At 35.1% G+C, this 22,019-nt stretch overlaps 1 pseudogene; it reads left to right on the top strand.

Annotated features, from left to right (window-relative positions):
• Positions 1–942: 942 nt before the first annotated feature.
• Positions 943–2,953, top strand: LOC116461839 (heat shock cognate 71 kDa protein-like; annotated as a pseudogene).
• Positions 2,954–22,019: the final 19,066 nt, after the last annotated feature.

Here is a 22,019-nt window from a genome sequence, read left to right as displayed (position 1 = left end):
GTTAATTACATCTTAAGAAAGCTGAAAAAATATTAAATGCAAAAAAATTAAATGATTTTTTAAATGATTATCAACAATGTGTTTACAATGGCTATTCTTTGTCTTCATGAGTTGCACTGAAAATTGGTTCTTAAGTTTGGGTGGATTTATGAGAGACATGTGACTGTGCTGAGTATTGTCAACAATTAAAAAATCTCTTAAAACTTGCATGGCAGAACATTTTTTATAAATATAAATCTTTGGGCATGAGCAAATTAACTTTTGGTACAAAAAATTAAAGTAAAATAACAGAACTGCTATTGTTAAACTGTTGTTTTATAAATATAGAGAAAAATTTACTAATGTTTTTATTTTAAAAACTAAGTTTAACCTGTTTGACTCATCACCAATGAATATGATTATTGTCTCAGTTATTGATAGTTTACTATTGTTCTTTCCTCCATAATGAAGCTAAGTGCAGTAAATATGGTGTGGTAAATAGTACGCAAGACTACAGAACTTCTTTTTGAAAGTGTTATCTGTAATCAATTTTAAGTTAAAAGACTCTGCATGAACGTGACACTGATTGCATAATTTGTTTATAAGAAATTATGTCCAACATGGTGATCTAAGAAATTCAACCACTTGATAAAGTTTGCTTCCTCATTTGAAGAATTCATCTTTATATCTTGCTGCAGTATCTGGGAACTTTCCACTCTCCTGCCTTCATGATAGTAATTATGAAAAGTTATTTTCATCCCAAGTAGTCTACATGGAAAAGAAAGTTTTTGCTAGTAGCATAGACTTGGTGCTTTTTCAAAAGAAGAAAAGTTTTAAATAAAAGACAATTTAAGACTACTCAAGTCACTATAAAAGTCAATTATCAAAGTTAAAACATTATCACATATATATTAAGAAATCCCAGCTCATTGAACTCGCCTGCAGCTCTCAGGTTCCTGTGGCTTTCTTCTTTATCGGAGCCAGGCCTACACGCCAGCAACCATGTCCAAGGGACCTGCAGTTGGTATTGATCTTGGCACCACCTACTCTTGTGTGGGTGTTTTCCAGCATGGAAAAGTAGAGATAATTGCCAATGATCAGGGAAACTGAACCACTCCAAGCTATGTTGCCTTTACGGACGCTAAACAGTTCATCGGTGATGCCGCAAAGAATCAATTTGCAATGAACCCCACCAACACAGTTTTTGATGCCAAACGTCTGACTGGACACAGATTTGATGATGCTGTTGTCCAGTCTGATATGAAGCATTGGCCCTTCATGGTGTTGAATGATGCTGGCAGGACCAAGGTCCAAGTAGAATACAAGGGAGAGACCAAAAGCTTCTGTCCAGAGGAGGTATCCTCTATGGTTCTGACAAAGATGAAGGAAATTGCAGAAGCTTACCTTGGGAAGACTGTTACCAATGCTGTGGTCACAGTGCCAGCTTACTTTAATGATTCTCAGCTTCAGGCTACCAAAGATGCTGGAACTATTGCTGGTCTCATTGTACTTAGAATTAATGAGCCAACTGCTGCTGCTATTGCTTACAAGAGCTCAGACAAAAAGGTTGGAGCAGAAAGAAACGTGCTTATCTTTGACCTGGGAGGTGGCAATTTCGATGTGTCAATCCTCACTATTGAGGATGGAATCTGTGAGGTCAAGTCTGCAGCCGGAGACACCCACTTGGGTGGAGAAGATTTTGACAACCGAATGGTCAACGATTTTATTTGCTGAGTTCAAGTGCAAGCATAAGAAGGACATCAGTGAGAGCAAGAGAGCTGTAAGACGCCTCTGTACTGCTTGTGAACGTGATAAGCGTACTCTCTCTTCCAGCACCCAGGCCAGTATTGAGATCGATTCTCTCTATGAAGGAATTGACTTCTATACCTCCATTACCTGTGCCCAATTTGAAGAATTGAATGCTGACCTGTTCTGTGGCACCCTGGACCCAGCAGAGAAAGCCCTTCGAGATGCCAAACCAGACAAGTCACAAATTCATGATATTGTCCTGGTTGGCGGTTCCATTAGTATCCCCAAGATTCAGAAGCTTCTCCAAGATTTCTTCAATGGAAAATAACTGAATAAGAGCATCAACCCTGATGAAGCTGTTGCTTATGGCTGTCCAGGCAGCCATCCTGTCTGGAGACAAGTCTGAAAATGTTCAAGATTTGCTGCTCTTGGATGCCACTCCTCTTTCCCTTGGTACTGAAACTGCTAGTGGAGTCATGACCGTCCTCGTCAACCGTAATACCACCATTCCTACCGAGCAGACACAGACCTTCACTACCTATTCTGACAACCAGCCTGGTGTGCTTATTCAGGTTTATGAAGGTGAGCATGTCATGACCAAGGATAACAACCTGCTTGGCAAGTTTGAATTCACGGGCATACCTTCTGAACCCTGAGGTGTTCCTCAGATTGAAGTCACTTTTGACATTGATGCCAATGGTATCCTCAGTGTCTCTGCTGTGGACAAGAGTACAGGAAAAGAGAATAAAATTACTATCACTAATGACAAGGGCCGTTTGAGCAAGGAAGACATTGAATGTATGGTCCGGGAAGCTGAGAAGTACAAAGCTGAAGATGAGAAGCAGAGGGACAAGGTGTCATCCAAGAATTCACTTGAGTCCTACGCATTCAACATGAAAGCAACTGTCGAAGATGAGCAACTTCAAGGCAAGATTAATGATGAGGACAAACAGAAGATTCTGGACAGGTGTAATGAAGTTATCAACTGGCTCAATAAGAATCGGACTGCCAAGAAGGAAGAATCTGAACATCAGCAGAAAGAGCTGGAGGAAGTTTGCAACCCCATCATCACCAAGATGTACCAGAGTGCAGGAGGCATGCCAAGAGGAATGCCTGGGGGATTCCCTGGTGGTGGAGCTCCTGCCTCTGGTGGTGCTTCCTCAGGGCCAGCCATTGAAGAGGTTGATTAAGCCAACCCGAGTATAGATGTAGCATTGTTCCACACATTTAAAACATTTGAAGGACCTAAATTTGTAGCAAATTCTGTGGCAGTTTTAAAAAGTTAAGCTGCTATAGTAAGTTACTGGGCATTCTCAATACTTGAATATGGAACATATGCACAGGGGAAGGAAATAACATTGCACTTTATAAACACGGTATTGTAAGTGGAAAATGCAATGTCTTAAAACTATTTAAAATTGGCAACATAAAAAAAGAAATCTTAAAAATAATTTCATTCAATTATCAATAACTTTGATTGTACCAAAGTTATCAAAAGCGATTCAACTTTCAAACTAAAATGATAAAATGAAGATTACAATTGGACAAATTTTGGCTCAAAACTAAGCCCCTGATTTTCTGCCCTGTTACTTCAAACCTCCTCTGTCCCAAAGATTTTCCATATCCCTAAACACAGTCACAATGCATCCAAGTACTTACAGCTAGAAATCACTATGGATTTACCTGTTTCCCATAATCCACCAACACATGTTATCAGTTAACTACAATAGATACAAAATTATAATCTATCTCCCTTGTTTTTATTTGAGACAGAGTCTCACTCTGTAGCCCAGGTTGGAGTGAAGTGCTGTGATCATAGCTTACTGGAGCCTGGAATTCCTGGGTTTAAGCGATCCTCCTGTCTCAGTCTCCCAAGTAGCTGGGACTACAGATATGTGTCACCATGCTCACTATCTATCTATCTGCTCCACCATCTATTTATTTATTGTAGAGACAGCGTCTCACTATGTTGCCCAGACTGGTCTCCAACCCTTGGTTTCAAGCAATTCTCTCTCCTTGGCCTCCCAAAGTGCTGGGATTATAAGCATGAGCCATTGTGCCCAGCCCCTATTAATTTTTAAATAGCTTCAAAATACTCTATTTTTTCTGTTCTGACTGTTCTGTAGCTTGCTTTCCACATAGTGGCAGAAGTAATTCTTTAAAATGTTAATAAATCCTGCATGCATCTGATTAAAACCCTTCTAAGTTTCTTTAGTGTTATTTGAAAAACGTTTTTAAAATTGACATAACATAATTTGATCTGAAATTATAGATTTCACCAATCTTATTGACTTCTTCCTTACTCCTGTTAAGCATATTTTCTCATATGTGCGAAACATTTCTCTCTTCCTAACATTTGGACATGCTGTTTTCTCTACCAAGAGTTTTCTTCTCCCTTTCTCTGCAGGATGAGTTCCTTTTCATTGTTCATATCTCACTTGAAATTTCCCCTTTGTTAGAAAGACCTTCACTTTCATCTCTATCTAAAATATGTTCTCAGAATCTAATAATCCCCATCCCATTCCACACACTTTTTGTCGATCTCCATATCCAGATATGCAGGTCATTAACTTATTGCTATCTGTCATTCTTTGAATTAATTGTTTACTGCTTCTAGCTTAGCCCCTCTCCTCACCTTAACTCATATATATAAATTAGCCTATGTTAAAATTGGTATCATTATACATTGTTTTGCTTAAAGTTGCACTTTCTATGAATCTATTGACAGTAAGTGAATACTTACTGTATTGCATTGGGAGAAAGATCTTGTGGTCTGCAACTGATTTTTCTCAAAAACATTTTAGCTTGATTTTCAGCTTTAATCATAACAGAGCAACAGAGGTCATGACCTTCTTGCCATATACAAATGTAAAGCTGCACAAAATATATAAGGCAACTGTTTTTAGTTTTGTACAACAGATAGCACAGGATGTTGATCTTTGCAAAATAGAAACAAGTGAGCCCAGTGACAACTCCATTCAGTTGAGAATATAAGCTCTCCTCAGCAAATGTAGAAGAATAGAAAATATAACAAACTGTCTCTCAGACCACAGTGCAATCAAACTAGAACTCAGGATTAAGAAACTCACTCAAAACCGCTCAACTACATGGAAACTGAACAACCTGCTCCTGAATGACTATTGGGTACATAATGAAATGAAGGCAGAAATAAAGATGTTCTTTGAAACCAACGAGAACAAAGACACAACATACCAGAATCTCTGGGACACATTCAAAGCAGTGTGTAGAGGGAAATTTATAGCACTAAATGCCCACAAGAGAAAGCAGGAAAGATCCAAAATTGACACCCTAACATCACAATTAAAAGAACTAGAAAAGCAAGAGCAAACACATTCAAAAGCTAGCAGAAGGCTAGAAATAACTAAAATCAGAGCAGAACTGAAGGAAATAGAGACACAAAAAACCCTTCAAAAAATTAATGAATCCAGGAGCTGGTTTTTTGAAAAGATCAACAAAATTGATAGACCGCTAGCAAGACTAATAAAGAGGAAAAGAGAGAAGAATCAAATAGATGCAATAAAAAATGAAAAAGGGGATATTACCACCGATCCCACAGAAATACAATCTACCATCAGAGAATACTACAAAAACCTCTATGCAAATAAACTAGAAAATCTGGAAGAAATGGATAAATTCCTCGACAAATACACCCTCCCAAGACTAAACCAGGAAGAAGTTGAATCTCTGAATAGACCAATAACAGGCTCTGAAATTGTAGCAATAATCAATAACTTACCAACCAAAAAGAGTCCAGGACCTGATGGATTCACAGCCGAATTCTATCAGAGGTACAAGGAGGAACTGGTACCATTCCTTCTGAAACTATTCCAATCAATAGAAAAAGAGGGAATCCTCCCTAACACATTTTATGAGGCCAGCATCGTCCTGATACCAAAGCCTGGCAGAGACATAACCAAAAAAGAGAATTTCAGACCAATATCCTTGATGAACATTGATGCAAAAATCCTCAATAAAATACTGGCAAACCGAATCCAGCAGCACATCAAAAAGCTTATCCACCATGATCAAGTGGACTTCATCCCTGGGGTGCAAGGCTGATTCAACATATGCAAATCAATAAATGTAATCCAGCATATAAACAGAACCAGAGACAAAAACCACATGATTATCTCAATAGATGCAGAAAAGGCCTTTGACAAAATTCAACAACCCTTCATGCTAAAAACTCTCAATAAATTAGGTATTGATGGGACGTATCTTAAAATAATAAGAGCTATCTATGACCAGCCCACAGCCAATATCATACTGAATGGGCAAAAACTGGAAGCATTCCCTTTGAAAACGGGCACAAGACAGGGATGCCCTCTCTCACCACTCCTATTCAACATAGTGCTGGGAGTTCTGGCCAGGGCAATCAGGCAGGAGAAGAAAATAAAGAGTATTCAATTAGGAAAAGAGGAAGTCAAATTGTCCCTGTTTGCAGATGACATGATTGTATATCTAGAAAACCCCATCGTCTCAGCCCAAATTCTCCTTAAGCTGATTAGCAACTTCAGCAAAGTCTCAGGATGCAAAATCAATGTACAAAAATCACAAGCATTCTTGTACACCAATCAGAAACAAACAGAGAGCCAAATCATGAGTGAACTCCCATTCACAATTGCTTCAAAGAGAATAAAATACCTAGGAATCCAACTTACAAGGGATGTGAAGGACCTCTTCAAGGAGAACTACAAACCACTGCTCAATGAAATAAAAGAGGATACAAACAAATGGAAGAACATTCCATGCTCATGGGTTGGAAGAATCAATATCGTGAAAATGGCCATACTGCCCAAGGTAATTTATAGATTCAATGCCATCCCCATCAAGCTACCAATGACTTTCTTCACAGAATTGGAAAAAACTACTTTAAAGTTCATATGGAACCAAAAAAGAGCCCGCATCGCCAAGTCAATCCTAAGCCAAAAGAACAAAGCTGGAGGCATCACGCTACCTGACTTCAAACTATACTACAAAGCTACAGTAACCAAAACAGCATGGTACTGGTACCACAACAGAGATATAGACCAATGGAACAGAACAGAGCCCTCAGAAATAATGCCACATATCTACAACTATCTGATCTTTGACAAACCTGACAAAAACAAGAAATGGGGAAAGGATTCCCTATTTAATAAATGGTGCTGGGAAAACTAGCTAGCCATATGTAGAAAGCTGAAACTGGATCCCTTCCTTACACCTTATACAAAAATTAATTCAAGATGGATTAAAGACTTAAATGTTAGACCTAAAACCATTAAAATCCTACAAGAAAACCTAGGCAATACCATTCAGGACATAGGCATGGGCAAGGACTTCATGTCTAAAACACCAAAAGCAATGGCAACAAAAGCCAAAATTGACAAATGGGATCTAATTAAACTAAAGAGCTTCTGCACAGCAAAAGAAACTACCATCAGAGTGAACAGGCAACTTACAGAATGGGAGAAAATTTTTGCAACCTACTCATCTGACAAAGGGCTAATATCCAGAATCTACAATGAACTCAAACAAATTTACATGAAAAAAACAAACAACCCCATCAAAAAGTGGGCGAAGGACATGAACAGATACTTCTCAAAAGAAGACATTTATGCAGCCAAAAAAATATGAAAAAATGCACATCATCACTGGCCATCAGAGAAATGCAAATCAAAACCACAGTGAGATACCATCTCACACCAGTTAGAATGGTGATTATTAAAAAGTCAGGAAACAACAGGTGCTGGAGAGGATGTGGAGAAATAGGAACACTTTGACACTGTTGGTGGGACTGTAAACTAGTTCAACCTTTGTAGAAGTCAGTGTGGCGATTCCTCAGGGATCTAGAACTAGAAATGCCATTTGACCCGGCCATCCCATTACTGGGTATATACCCAAAGGACTATAAATCATGCTGCTATAAAGACACATGCACACGTATGTTTATTGCGGCACTATTCACAATAGCAAAGAGTTGGAACCAACCCAAATGTCCAACAACGATAGACTGTATTAAGAGTATGTGGCACATATACATCATGGAATACTATGCAGCCATAAAAAATGATGAGTTCATGTCCTTTGTAGGGACATGGATGAAGCTGGAAACCATCATTCTCAGTAAACTATCACAAGGACAAAAAACCAAACACTGCATGTTCTCACTTATAGGTGGGAACTGAACAATAAGAACTCATGGACACAGGAAGGGGAACATCACACTCCGGGGACTGTTGTGGGGTGGGGGGAGGGGGGAGGGACAGCATTAGGAGATATACCTAATGCTAAATGACGAGTTAATGGGTGCAGCAAAACAGCATGGCACATGGATACATATGTAACAAACCTGCACATTGTGCACATGTACCCTAAAACCTAAAGTATAATAAAAAAAAGAAAAAAAAAGAGAATATCTTCTAAATCATCATCCAAACAGATAAAGCCCAAGCAGAGTATGGAAATTTCAATGAAATGAAGAGGCAGAAGGTTGAGGATGAGACTACTTAGGCAGCTGAATATTGTAGGGCATGGTGCCAGAGATAAGAAAATTATGCAGGGAAGCAGTTCTAAAACTCTTCTGAGGGATTTCTATAAGTCTTTTGTTAAATATTAGGTTTTGCATGCATACAGCAAGAATCCACAAGGCCTGGCAGAAAATAATTTGAGGTCTGTAAGCTAAACATATATTTAAGAGGTTGAGCACTATTAAAATACACAGGAGCTCTTATGAGCCAGAGTTGAGAGACCTCACCTCATATCCGGGATAGTCTATTGAAAGCCACACAGGTTATACCTTAGAAGTAAACACTACTCTAGACCCATCCTAACAAAGTTGAAAAACAAGAGTGAAAAGTTAAAGCTGATGTACCAGTAATTAACTGCCATGATAAAATTTAAAACTTTTTAAATTAAGATTACAAAACTCAGATTCTCAACAATGTAGCAACCACAATGTTCAGCAATAACAAAAAGTTACTACACATGTAGATAGGAAAGAAAATTATTGATTGCATCGCCAGCAAAATTACATTACAGGTAAAATTGATGGGAGGTTTTTGGCTAAAAAAAACCAGAGAAGTTAATAAACAGAGAAGAATATATAGAAAATACTTTTTTATTAAAAGTTAATTGACTGTTTAAGCAAAGTAAAAACAAAATATGTTACATTATTTATATCATATGTAGAAGTAAAATGTATAAAAACAATGAAACTATACTGTCACATATTCATGGTAGACTATAATAAATTAAGAATACATATAATAGTGCTAAAAGCAGCTACTGAGATGATATAATAAAGGAATTTAGCATATTTAGCCAATGAAGTAAATAGATACAATTGAGTATTTTTAAAATACTCAGCTAATACAAAACAAGGCAGTATAAGAGGAGGAAAGAGAGCAAAACCCAAATTGAACAACTAGAAATGAAACAGCAAATTAAACCTAGCTAGATTAACAATTACATCAAACATAAATGGACTAAACCCACTAATTAAAAGAGAGAGATTGTCAGACTGGATAAAATAAAGTAACATTATTTGCATACTGTTTACAAGAGATACATGTAAGTATAAAAGCACAAATAGCAAAAATGAAATAATGGACAAAATATAACACGCAAAACACTTAAATCAAGTCTTGAGTGCCTATGTTAGTAACGGACAAAGACTTCAAGATAAGAAATATTACCAGAGATAATGAGGGACATTTTATAGTAATAAAAGGTCATTTTATTAAGAAGACATAAATATGCTTGCACCAAATAACAGATTTTCAAAATACATAAAACAGCAGCTGACTGAGCCTAAGAAAATATATTAAATTCCCAAAAATTGCAGGAAATTTTAACTTTTCTATTGATAATTCTCTCAATAATAACTGATTTAGGAGTAGAAAGAAAATCAGCAAGGATAGAGAAAATGTAAACACTATCAACCAATATAACCAAATTGATATATAGAGATATATATATCTATGGTAAATTATACTTAAAATCTACAATTTCCATGGAATTCTTTTCAAGTGCACATAGAATGTTTACCAAGAAAAACTAGATGCCAGGCCATTAAAAAGTCTAAATTCATTTTAACGATCTGAGATCATAAAGAATATATTCCTTAAAACAGGAACAAATTAAAAATAAATAACAAAGTAAAACTTGAGCAATCCCCAATTTAATAGAAATATTTGAGAAATTCCCAAATAGTTTTAAGTTAAAGACCACACTTAAAAATAATCCATGAGTCAAGGAATTAATCATGGCAAAATTAGAAAATATTTTGAACTAAATAATAACACCATATATCAAAATTTGTGGGACATAATTACAGGAAAATTTATAGCTTTTGATGCATATATTAGCAAGGAAGAAGGATTTAAAATAAGTGACCAAAAAACATTCATCTTAAGAATGTAGAAAAGTAGAGTAAATTGATCTCAAAGTAAGTAGAAGAAAAGAAGTATAGAAGAGGAAATCAATAAAATTTTTTAAAAACCGTTCAGAAAAAAATTAATAAAATCTAAAGTTGGTGTTTTGACAGCCGCAATATAATTAATATGCACCTAGATGGACTTATCAAGAAAAAAATAGGAAAAAAAATAAAGACTGCTCATGTCAACAATGGAAGAGAGACAGGACAAAGCTACAGATACTGGAGACCTTAAAGGGAATATAAGAGAATATTATAAACAGCTTTATACCAATACATTTTAGAATTTTAATGAAGTGGACAAATTCCTTATAAGACACTAATTTATCAATACTTAGGCAAAATAAATTGAAAATCTGAATAGCCCTATGTAGTTCTATATCTGTTAAAAATTTTAATTTGTAGTTAAAATATACTTCTTATAAAGAAAATTCAGTCAAAAAAATGACTACACTGTTAAATTCTAGCAAAACTTAAGGAAAATATCCTGCTAATATTGTGCAAAACGTTTCGTGATATAAAGGAGATGACGACATTTCCCAAATCATTTTATGAGGTAACCTAACTCATACCTAAGCCAGGAAAAGCACATGGCAAGAAAATAAATACTCCTCATGAACATAGCCAAAAACCCTTAACAAAATATTAGCAAACCGAATCCAGCAATAAACCAAAAGAATCATGATTGTCTAGATTGTATCCCAATATGCAAAATTAGGCAATCATTTTGAAAATTAATTTAATCCAGTGTTTTACATTAAAAAGGCAAAATTATATGTTCATCATATAATCAAAAAATATTTAACATAATTCAATCCTTATTTATGACAGCCTTGGCAACCAAGGAATAGAATACTTCCTTAAACTGATACAGAGCATTTATTCAGAAAGCTACAAATATTATACTTATTGGTGAGAAACTGAATGTTTCTTCTTTAAAATTGGAACCAAGTCAAGAATATCCACTCTACTTCAGTCAAAATTATCAGGGGAACCCGCCCCTGATAATTCATGTAGGTTCTTTTCTATTTTCCCTAAGTGTCAGCCAGTCTGAGAAATAAAGGGAAAGAGTACAAAAGAGAGAAATTTTAAAGCTGGATGTCTGGGGGACACATCACATGTCGGCAGGTTCTGTGATGCCCCCCAAGCCGCAAAACCAGCAAGTTTTTATTAGTGATTTTTAAAGGGGAGGGAGTGTACGAATAGGGTGTGGGTCACAGAGATCACATGCTTTACAAAGTAATAAGACATTACAAGGCAAATGGAGGCAGAGTGAGATCACAGGACCAGGGCGAAATTAAAATTGCTAATGAAGTTGTGGGCACGCATTGTCATTGATAACATCTTATCAGGAGACAGGGTTTGAGAGCAGACAACTGGTCTGACCAAAATTTATTAGGTGGGAATTTCCTCATCCTAATAAACCTGGGAGCGCTACGGGAGACTGGGGCTTATTTCATCCTTATCTAAAACTGTAAAAGACAGATGTTCCCAGAGCAGCCATTTTAGAGGCCTCCCCCTAGGCACACATTCTCTTTCTCAGGGCTGTTCCTTGCTGAGAAAAAGAATTCAGCAATATTTCTCCTATTTGCTTTTGAAAGAAGAGAAATATGGCTCTGTTCCGCCCGGCCCACAGGCAGCCAGACTTTAAGGTTATCTCCCTTGTTCCCTGAACATCGCTGTTATCCTGTTCTTAAGGTGCCCAGATTTGATATTGTTCAAACACACATGCTCTACAAATAATTTGTGCAATTAACACAATCATCATAGGGTCTTGAGGTGACATACATCCTCCTCACTTACGAAGATGATGGGATTAAGAGATTAAAGTAAAGACAGGCATAGGAAATCACAAGAGTATTAACTGGGGAAGTGATAAATGTCCATGAAATCTTCATAATTTATGTTCCGAGATTGCAGTAAAGACAGGTATAAGAAATTATAAAAGTATTAATTTGGGGAACTAATAAATGTCCATGAAATCTTCACAATTTATGTTCTTCTGCCACGGCTTCAGCCGGTCCCTCCATTCAGAGTCCCTGACTTCCCACAACACAAAATTGTATTGGAGGTCCAAGCCAATGTGAACAGAAAGAAAACAAAGTAAAATCATCTGGAGGCACATGGAAAATATAAAACTGTCTTTATTCCCAGATAACATGATAATGTACATAGAATACTAAGAAATCTTAAAAATTAAGAAAACTACTAGAACTAATGAGTAAATTTAACAAGATTGTATAATAAAAGGTCAATAAACAAAAATAAATCATGTTTCTATGTAGGAGAAAAATAGACAAACTAAAAATCAGAATAATCAAAATCTAATAATAATAAATTTAATTAAAATTAGTAAAAGTACTAACCTGACAGCAACAAAACATTGCTGAGAAAAATTAAACACCTTAGTTAAATGATGTGCCATGTATCTAAAACAGAAAACTCAATATTATTAAGATATCAGTTACCGAATTGACATATAGGTTCAATGCTGTCTACTAAGTCTTTAATTCATTTTGAGTTAATTTTTGTATATAGTGTGAGATAAGGGTCCAATTCCATTCTTTTGCATATAGATAACCAGGTTTTCCAACACCATTTATTGACGAGATTGTCCTTTTTCCATTGTGTGTTCTTGGCAGCTTTTTTGTAGAAATTGACAAGTTGATTTTAAAGTTTATATGGTAATGCAGAAGATTCACAATAGCCAAACTTATCTTGAGAAAGAACAAAATTAAAAGATTTACAATACCTGACTTTAAGGCTTACGATAAGCTACAGCAGTTTTAGCAACACAATATTAATATAAGAAAAAGTGAAGAGCTCAGGAGAACAAAAATAAGCAAATGCTTATATGACCTTTTCAACAAATACACCAAAGTAGCTTAACAGAGAAAGAAAAATCTTTTCAACAAATAGAAATCTTAATATATAAACTGGAAAAAAAAGCTAGACCTGTATCTCATAAACCCTGCACAAAAATTATTTCATATGGGCTATCAAACTAAATATGAAAGCTAAAAGTATAATGCTCCTAAATCTCTCTCTCACAAACACACACACACACACACACACACACACACGAGAGAGAGAGAGAGAATATCTTCACAACCTCTTAGATGATATAAAGAAAAGTAACAAGAATAAAGGAAAACATTTGTAAACTATATTTCATGAAATTGAAAAGTTTATCAAAAACACCATTTAAAAACTAAATTTTTAAGCCATAGGTTGGATGAATATATTTGTGATACACACATTTGACAAGGGATTTGTATTTTGAATGTATAAAGACTTTATATAACTCAAGAATAAAAAGACAATTTGAATGAACAGACATCCCATGTTTATAGATTGGAAGAATTAATATTGTTAAAATGTTCATACTACCCGAAGCAATCTACAGATTCAATGCAATTCCTATTAAAATTTTAATGTCATTTTTCACAGAAATAAAAAAAAATTCTAAAATTCATATGGAACCACCAAAAAAACCCAAATAGGTAAGGAAAAAAGAACAAAGCTGGGGACATGACACTAACTGATTTCAAACTATACTATAAACAGATAATAATTAAAACAGCATGGTAGTGGCATAAAAATAGACCCATTGACCAATGGAACAGAGTTGAGAGTCCAAAGATGAGCCCATGCATGCATAGTCAATTGATTTTTGCCAAAGTGCCAAGAAAACACAATGAAAAAAGGACAGCTTCTTCAGTAAATGTTGTTTGAAAACTGAATATCCACATGCAGAAGAATTAAATTGGACTCTTATCTCACACCATATACAAAAATCAACTCAAAATGGATTAGACTTAACTGTAAGACCTGAAAGTGTGAGACTACTAAAGAACATAAGGCAAAACAAGTAAGTTATGACTTTCTTAGATTTGACTCCCAAAGCGCAGACAAAAAAAAAAAAAAAGTAAAAATAGACAAATGGGATTACACATAAAAATAAAAAACTCACATAAAAAGTTTCTGCACAACAGGGAAAACAACAGAGTGAAGAGACAGCTTATGGATTGGGAGAAAATATTTGCAAGCCAGATATTTGTTGAGGGGTTAATATTCAAAATATCTTTTAAAACTCAAATTACTCTGTAGAAAGAAAATAATTATTCTAATTTAAAAATGAGAAAAGGATACGAATAGACTTTTCAAAAGAAGATATGGCCAACAGATATATGAAAAAATGTTCAAAATTGTTAATCATTAGGGAAATGCAAATGAAAACCAGAGTAAGATATCACCTCACACCCATCAGAATGGCTATTATCAAAAAGACAGATAAGTATTAGTGAGGATGTGGAGAAAAGTGAACCCTTTTACACTGTTGGGAGCATAAATTAGCATAGTCGTGCACCGCATGACAATGTTTCAGTCAACTACAGAAAGCATATGTGATAAGGTTCCTGTATGATTGTAATGAAGATGAAAAATTCCAGTCGCCTAGTGACATCTTAATAATCCTAACCATGTGGAGGATTAACCTAATGTGTGTGTGTTTATGTCTTAGTTTTTAACAAAAACATTTAGAAAGTAAATTTTTAAAAATACAATAAATTTAAAATAGACAAAAGCTTGCAGAATAAGATTATGAAGATAGAAATATTTTTGTACAGCTGTACGATTTGTGTTTTGAACCATGTCATTACAAAGGAGTCAAAAGGATGATCAAAATTAAAAGTTTATACAGTAAAAATTTATAGCAAGCTGAGGTTAATGTATTATTGAAGAAAGAAAATTTTAATATAAATTTAGATTAGCATAAGTTAGTGTTTATAAAGTGTACAGCAGTGGACAGTAATGTTCTAAACCTTCACACTCTCTCATCACTCACTGACACCCAGAGCAACTTTCAGTCCTGCAAACTCAATTTATGGTAAGTGCCCTATGTAAATGTATCCTGTTTTTTATCTTATATACCATATGTTTACTGTATCATTGCTGTTTAGATTATTTAGATACACAGCACTTTCCATTGTGTTACAATGGTCCACAGTATTCAGTAGAGTAACATGCTGTATTGGTTTATAGCTAGGAACAATAGGCTGTACCACATAGCCAAGTGTGAAGTTGGCTGTACTGTCGAGGTTTTTGTAAGTACACTCTGTGATGTTTACACAATGACAGAATCATCTACCAATACATTTGTCGTAACATATCCCCATCACTAAACAATGTATGACTGGACAGCCATTATGGAAAATTATATGCAAGCTCCACAAAAACACTAAAAATAGAATTACCATATAATCTAGCACTTTCATTTCTGAGTATTTATGCAAAAGACTTAAAATTAGTATGTTGAAGAGATATTTGCACACCCCTATTTAATGCAGCACTATTTACAATAGCCAAGTTGTGGGATCAACCTAAGTATTCATCAACAAATGAATGGAAAAAGAAAATGTTATATATATATGCAATGGAATACCATTTAGCCTTAAAAAAGAAAAAAAATTTTGTCATTTGTGACAATATGGTTAGAATTGGAGAACATTATGTGAAGTGACATAGGCTAGGCACAGAAATACAAACACTATACTGCATATTCTCACTTACATGTAGAATCCGAACAATTGAACTCAAAGAAGCAGAGCAAATTGGTTGTTATCAGAGACTACGGGGTGAGAGGGATAAGGAGACGATGGTGAAAGGGTAAAAAAACTTCATTAGACAGGAAAAATAAGTGTTTTTTTAATTTGAGATATATTACACAGCGTGATATCATAACTAATAATATATTCTGCATTTCAAAATTGCTGAGAGTAAATTTCAAATATTGTCACCACAAAAAAGATAAATATTTTAAGTGATGAATATGTTAATTAGCTTGATTTAATTTTTCTACATTGTATTAATAAATTATGGCATTGCTTTGTACCCTATAAATATATACAACTATAATTTGACAATTTCCAATTAAAAAACTAAAATTTAAAACAAATAATACTAATTGCAAGTAAATAAAACCTAGTAAATACTTTGGCAATAATAAAGAAAATGAGTAAAAGACATGACCAGACACTTCACAAAATAATATGTACAAACAGCCAATGAACACATTAAAATGTGTTCAGCATCATCAGATATCAATAAAATATAAATAAAAACTCTAATAAGGTACCACTACACATTCACCAGAATTAGTAAAATTAAATACTGACGCTACCATCACATTTTAGAAAAAATAAGGAGCTTTCATGTATTGTTGATAAAGGTGTAAAATGGTAAAGCCACTTTGTAAAATGACTTAGAAATTTCTTATAAAGTTACACATATACTTATCCTATAATGCAGCAATTCCATTCCTGGGTATTTACTGAGATAATGAAAATATATGTCCACAAAATCATTTATACAAGAATGCTCACAGTAGGGTTATTTATGATAGTAAAAATGGTGACGCAATCCAAATATCAATTGACAAAGAATAATATACTCATATAATGGAACACTATTCAGCAATAAAAAGAAACTAATTAGTGATATAAGGAACAACATTAATGAGTCTCAAAACATGCTTAGTGAAACAAAGCCTCATCTTTGCACTTAAAATCCATCAGAAACTTCCAGTTGCCTTTGGGATAAAGTGAAAAATGCTAGCAGGCAAGGGTCTCCATAATCAGGTTCAAGTTTTATCTGCCAGTACTTCTCTCAGCACTCTTGTGTTTTAGTAATTATAGGGATTTGGACACTTTTCTCTAAAGACACAGATAATAAATAACTACTTTAAACTTTTCAGACCAATGATCTCTGTCTCACATACTTAACTCTCCTGTTGCAATGTAAAAGAAACCACAGAAAATATGTCAAGGAATGAGTTTGGCTGTGTTTCAATAAAACTTATTTACAAAAGAAGGCAAATGATAGAATTTGGCCTACAACTTGTGTGTAGTTCATGACTCCTGCTATAGTACTTACTGATTCTTCAACAGAACACCAAGACATTAAATACACAAAAGAGTGCTTGCTGTGTGACTCCATGTTAGAACAGACAAAACTAATCCACGGTAATTAACATCAGGATGTGATTACTTCTGGAGGATGTGTAGGGGATTGCCTGGGAACAGGCACAAAGGAATCTACTTGGATGATGGAATTCATATGCAAGTGGTTGCATGCATGTTTACATTTTTAAAACTCAGATTATGCCTCAATGAAAATAACTCAAAAGTGAACCCCAGCACATAAAAAAAATTGATACTGATACTGATTTTTAGAGTTCATAATTTCTGTTTTGCCTATTATCTAAATATAGTCTGTGATATGATTTGGAACTGTGTCCCCTCCAAATGTCATGTCGAATTGTAATCCTCAGTGCTGGAGGTGGAGCCTGGTGGAAAGTGATTGAATTGTGGGGCGGGGCGGGGGGTGGCGGTTCTCATGAATGGTTTAGCACCATCCCCTTAGTGTTGTTCAGGCAATAGAAGTTCTCACAAGATCTGATTGTTTAAAAGTGTGTGGCGCCTCCACCCTCTCTTCCTCCTGCTCCAGCCATGTGAAGTATCTTCTCCCTTTTGCCTTCTGCCACGATTGGAAGCTTCCTGAGGCCCCCCCAGAAGCCAAGCAGATGCCAGCATTATGCTTCCTGTATAGTGTATGTAATCACGAACCAATTAAACCTCTTTTCTTTATAAACTACCCAGTCTTGGGTATTTCTTTATAGCTATGTGAGAATGGAACAATACTGACTAGTATAAGGATTTTAACTAAATATCTTTACAAAGAATTTTTCCTGAGGTTAATAATGAAAATGTACAAGGTTAGAAGTTTATTTTAAGCAAATTTCAGTATTAAAAATAGTAGGTTAGGCAACATATTTATATCCCCATTGTGTACATCAAGCAGAGTTCCATGACAGTAAATCATTACACAGCATTTCTAGGGAGATGCAACTTTCAACTACTAGCAAGGAGGAATTAAACAACTGAATGAAATTGTGTAGTATAAAATTGCCATTAGTTTTAAATATATGCATTTAAAACGTTCTACTGCCCCTATGTATATTTACTTGTGAATACATAGAAGCAAAGCATGTTCCTTATGGCTTGGGCTTTGAAGCTTGAGTCTGAATGTGGCTCCACTACTTGACAAGCTGCCTGACTGCAGTAGATCACCTAATCTTTTTCTGAGTTCCTCATGTGTAAAATGTAATAATAATATATAACAAATACTTTTGTGAGGACTCTATGAGAAAATACACAGAGAGATTTGAGAACAATGCTTTAGACATATTGTGGGCTCAATAAAATTTGTGTCATTCTTCTTATTTTACCAGACATGGCCACAAGAATAAGGTATGAATATTGGCATGGAACTGGATATGTGCATTAATAGAGGAAAGCACTAAATATTTTAATAACGGTTTTCTCTGGGTGGTAGGATTATAGCTAGTTTTTAAATATTTGCTTTGTTTTACACATTTCCTCAATGATTTTAATAATCAAAACAATTTAAATTTTGAAAAAAAAATTTTAAATAGCTACTACCCCAAATCTCAAACATCCCAATGTCCCCCAAGACAGTCTTATTGTCCTTGAGATATGAAAAAACATCCTCCTAAGGATTCTGTGCTGTAACTTTGTGAAAATATCTCCTTAATAATTAAAGCATTAGCCAGTTGGCCTTTGCCATAAAATCATAACAGAAATGGCTGATCACCACATTATGTAGGAAATTTTGTATCCCAGGGCTGGAGATTAATAGAATGGCATATTCCATTGACATTGTCATACTAAGCAACAGTGTTCTCTCCACACAGCCACAGAAGTGGGTACACTGTTCTGAGCCAATCTAAGGTGATTACCACAGAAACAGCACTCATTTTACTAACAGCAAGACATATTATCCTTCATGCATGGTCTAGCATCCATGTTTAATGAGATTTTGAAAGTGAAATTGAGGACATTTGAGAAAAGGACCCTAAATCCTGTGAGAAATATTTTATCATCTCTTATTGTTTATCATTTGCATGTCAAATAACCATCTCAATTATGCTAACTAATCAATTTATTAGAAGGGCAACTAGATATACCACAACAGAAAGAAGGCAAAGATGATATTACATACTGAAAGTTTAAGTAGTAGAAAAGCAGCTCTCCTATGCTGTTGTCATTTGTGGAAGAAAAAAACAGAAGACAATTTAGTACTGGAAGGCATAGACACATGAAATAGTAGACCATAGATTATAATTTTGGGGAAAGCTAAGAGGGTACCAAATATCCAGACTGTCTTTAAAGTTTAAAACCCATCAGAAGCTCCCCCATCACCTACAGTAAAGTGAAAACTGCTTTGCTTAACAAGAAAAAGCCTTCATAATTTGGCTCCAGCTTTATCTACTTTCACTCCTATCAGCACTCCTGAGGCTTCAGCAATGCTATGATACTTGCTGATCGCTTAACACTTTGCTCTTCAGTACAGCAATGCCTCAGCACGTGTTGCTTTCCACACATAAAATGTTTCTTTCTCCTTTGTTTACCTGGCTTAGTCATCCTCATCCTTTACAATCAAGTATTTTAAATTTCCAAATGTAGGACAGAGTTAATAATCCCTCCCTTGTCGTGCCCATATCTTCCACATGCATATCACGTCAACAGAGGGATTATTGACAACTGTTTGTCTTCCTAGTAGAGTGTGTGTTTCATGAGAGAGGACAGAGGTTGTGTCTTGATTATTATTGTATCTCTTTGCAAGGTACATAGGAGGTGTTTTATAAATATGTATTAAATGTTGACTGATAAATAAACATGCTAAACTAGCAATAAGAATCAATACTATTTTTTAAATTATCACAGGATTTAACTCAGAGGAAAACTATAGATTAATAAAGGGGGAGGAGAAAAACCAAATCACTCAGTAGTTATGAGCTTTATTTTCCTAATGCTTCATCAAATTTTTCCCTGTGAACTAAAATTTATTTCTGTCTATAATCCTTCAACTTATTTGGGTATGACTTACAGCAGTATTGCTTCTTTGACCTGATAACCACCAGGCTAAGAGAATCATAATAATAGCTGAAGTGGAATGCCAAGGGTACACAGGACTGTTTCTCACCTGAATGGCTGGAGGCCATCGACTGGTAGGTGCACTCTACTTGCAACTATGCAGGTGTCTATGCACATCCTGTAAGTGCTCTAGGATGGAAGTATCACACCAAGATTTCCCAGAATCAATTTAATCCCCAGTAAATTTAATTTTTTAATTATCATTCTGTTTGGCTGAAATGGAATCCATGTGGTCTTTTTAAATTTTGAAAATTATAAGAGTAAGCATTGAGTAGCATTATCAGTAGTTTTATTGATGTAAAACTCACAGCCTTTTTCCTACACTTGTCCCAGTCAATTAGAAGAACCTAGAGACTAGTTAAGTTTTCCAGCTTTATCCAATTAATATAAAGTTTCTAGAATAGCATTTATCTTACCAAAATATGCTATATGCAACCTCAGTTCTACAGGATAACATTTATCATATGAAAAGAGAATTCCGTGACCAAATAAGTATACTGAACAGTGAAGATATTTCATTCATCAGGACTTCTCAGAACCTTTAAAATACTAAAGTTCTCTGGGAATCTCTAAGAAGACTGTGGATATATTATACAAGAATTTCTGCATGTATCACCATGACACATCTTCCCTCAGGCACCTCTACTAGTGATTTATGAAATGTACTTTCAGGAACTCTGCTTTCTCCCTCAAAATAAGGGTATAAGGAACGTGAGATATTTCAACAGAATCATGGCAGTCTACTCTCGGTAAGACGAACAAGACAAGAGGACTGGTCACAGTGGCACTGGACCCTGTCACCAGAGTAATATATGTTCCCTAAATAAGAAACATGTATGTATGTGAGTAGTCAAGTATTCAGTAATTGTTCTTTATCACATGTAAATGGTTTTTCCAAATATAAAATGAGATAATTGTAGATAAATATCTATATTAGTTAAAATAAAAATGGAACATTAAAATAAAGACTTTTGGAGTCAAAATAGGATGGTGGTATGCACTATCTCATCTAAAATTCTGTCTTAGAATTTCTTATGAAAGCATAACTTGTGTAGAAAAAAGATTATACTTGATGTGCTCTGAATTAGAATATAAATAATGTCACATGTGCATCCATGGGTTTTCCTTCAGAACGCTAAATAAATTGTATTACACAAATGACATATTTGTTGGCTCTCACCTGTGTGTGAGCATAGATACGGAAATGTGACTTTGAGGGAAACCGATTGGAGTAGGGGCTAACACTGATGATCAAAGAAGGCAAAGCATGGAGTAGCACAGCTTAACACAGACTTGAGGTGTAAGAAGGCATGATGGGAGCTCAAGACATGGGTAGGCAATGGTTAATACTCAAAATTCCAGGGAAATAGTCACTCCAGTTCTCTTCATGGCTAGAAAATATTTATCTAATCAACATAGGCTCAGCAGCAAGACTTCAGTCTGACATAAAAGAAACTGATTAAAATTAAAACACACTTCACATCTTAGGAACACTAGGGCTTGTGGTCTAAATAAAAAGTTCATGAAGACATTCGTGACATTAATTCCATATTCTGCCAATTACTGTCTCTTGAGACCTTTAGAAAAGTTCCTTGTAGGAAACTCACAAGATAATTGAGACAATTAAATAAAACAATGCATATAAATGATCTAGAGCCATCCCTGTCATTCAAAACATGTTTTGTAAATATTAGCCATTATCATTGACAAGTTTCCAAATGGCAATTCAGGATTGAGATGAAGGTGGAGAGCTACTTAAATAAAATACCCAAGGTGGATATGAATGGGGAGCTTGCAATACAGGAATCTTTATATCAGAATGCGGACCAAGAAAAAAA

This window comes from Hylobates moloch, unplaced genomic scaffold (assembly GCF_009828535.3).
Source record: "Hylobates moloch isolate HMO894 unplaced genomic scaffold, HMol_V3 SCAFFOLD_1, whole genome shotgun sequence".
Lineage (NCBI taxonomy): Eukaryota > Metazoa > Chordata > Mammalia > Primates > Hylobatidae > Hylobates > Hylobates moloch.
Note: the sequence above shows the minus strand (reverse complement) of the source record. Positions and strands in the feature narration are given on the sequence as shown.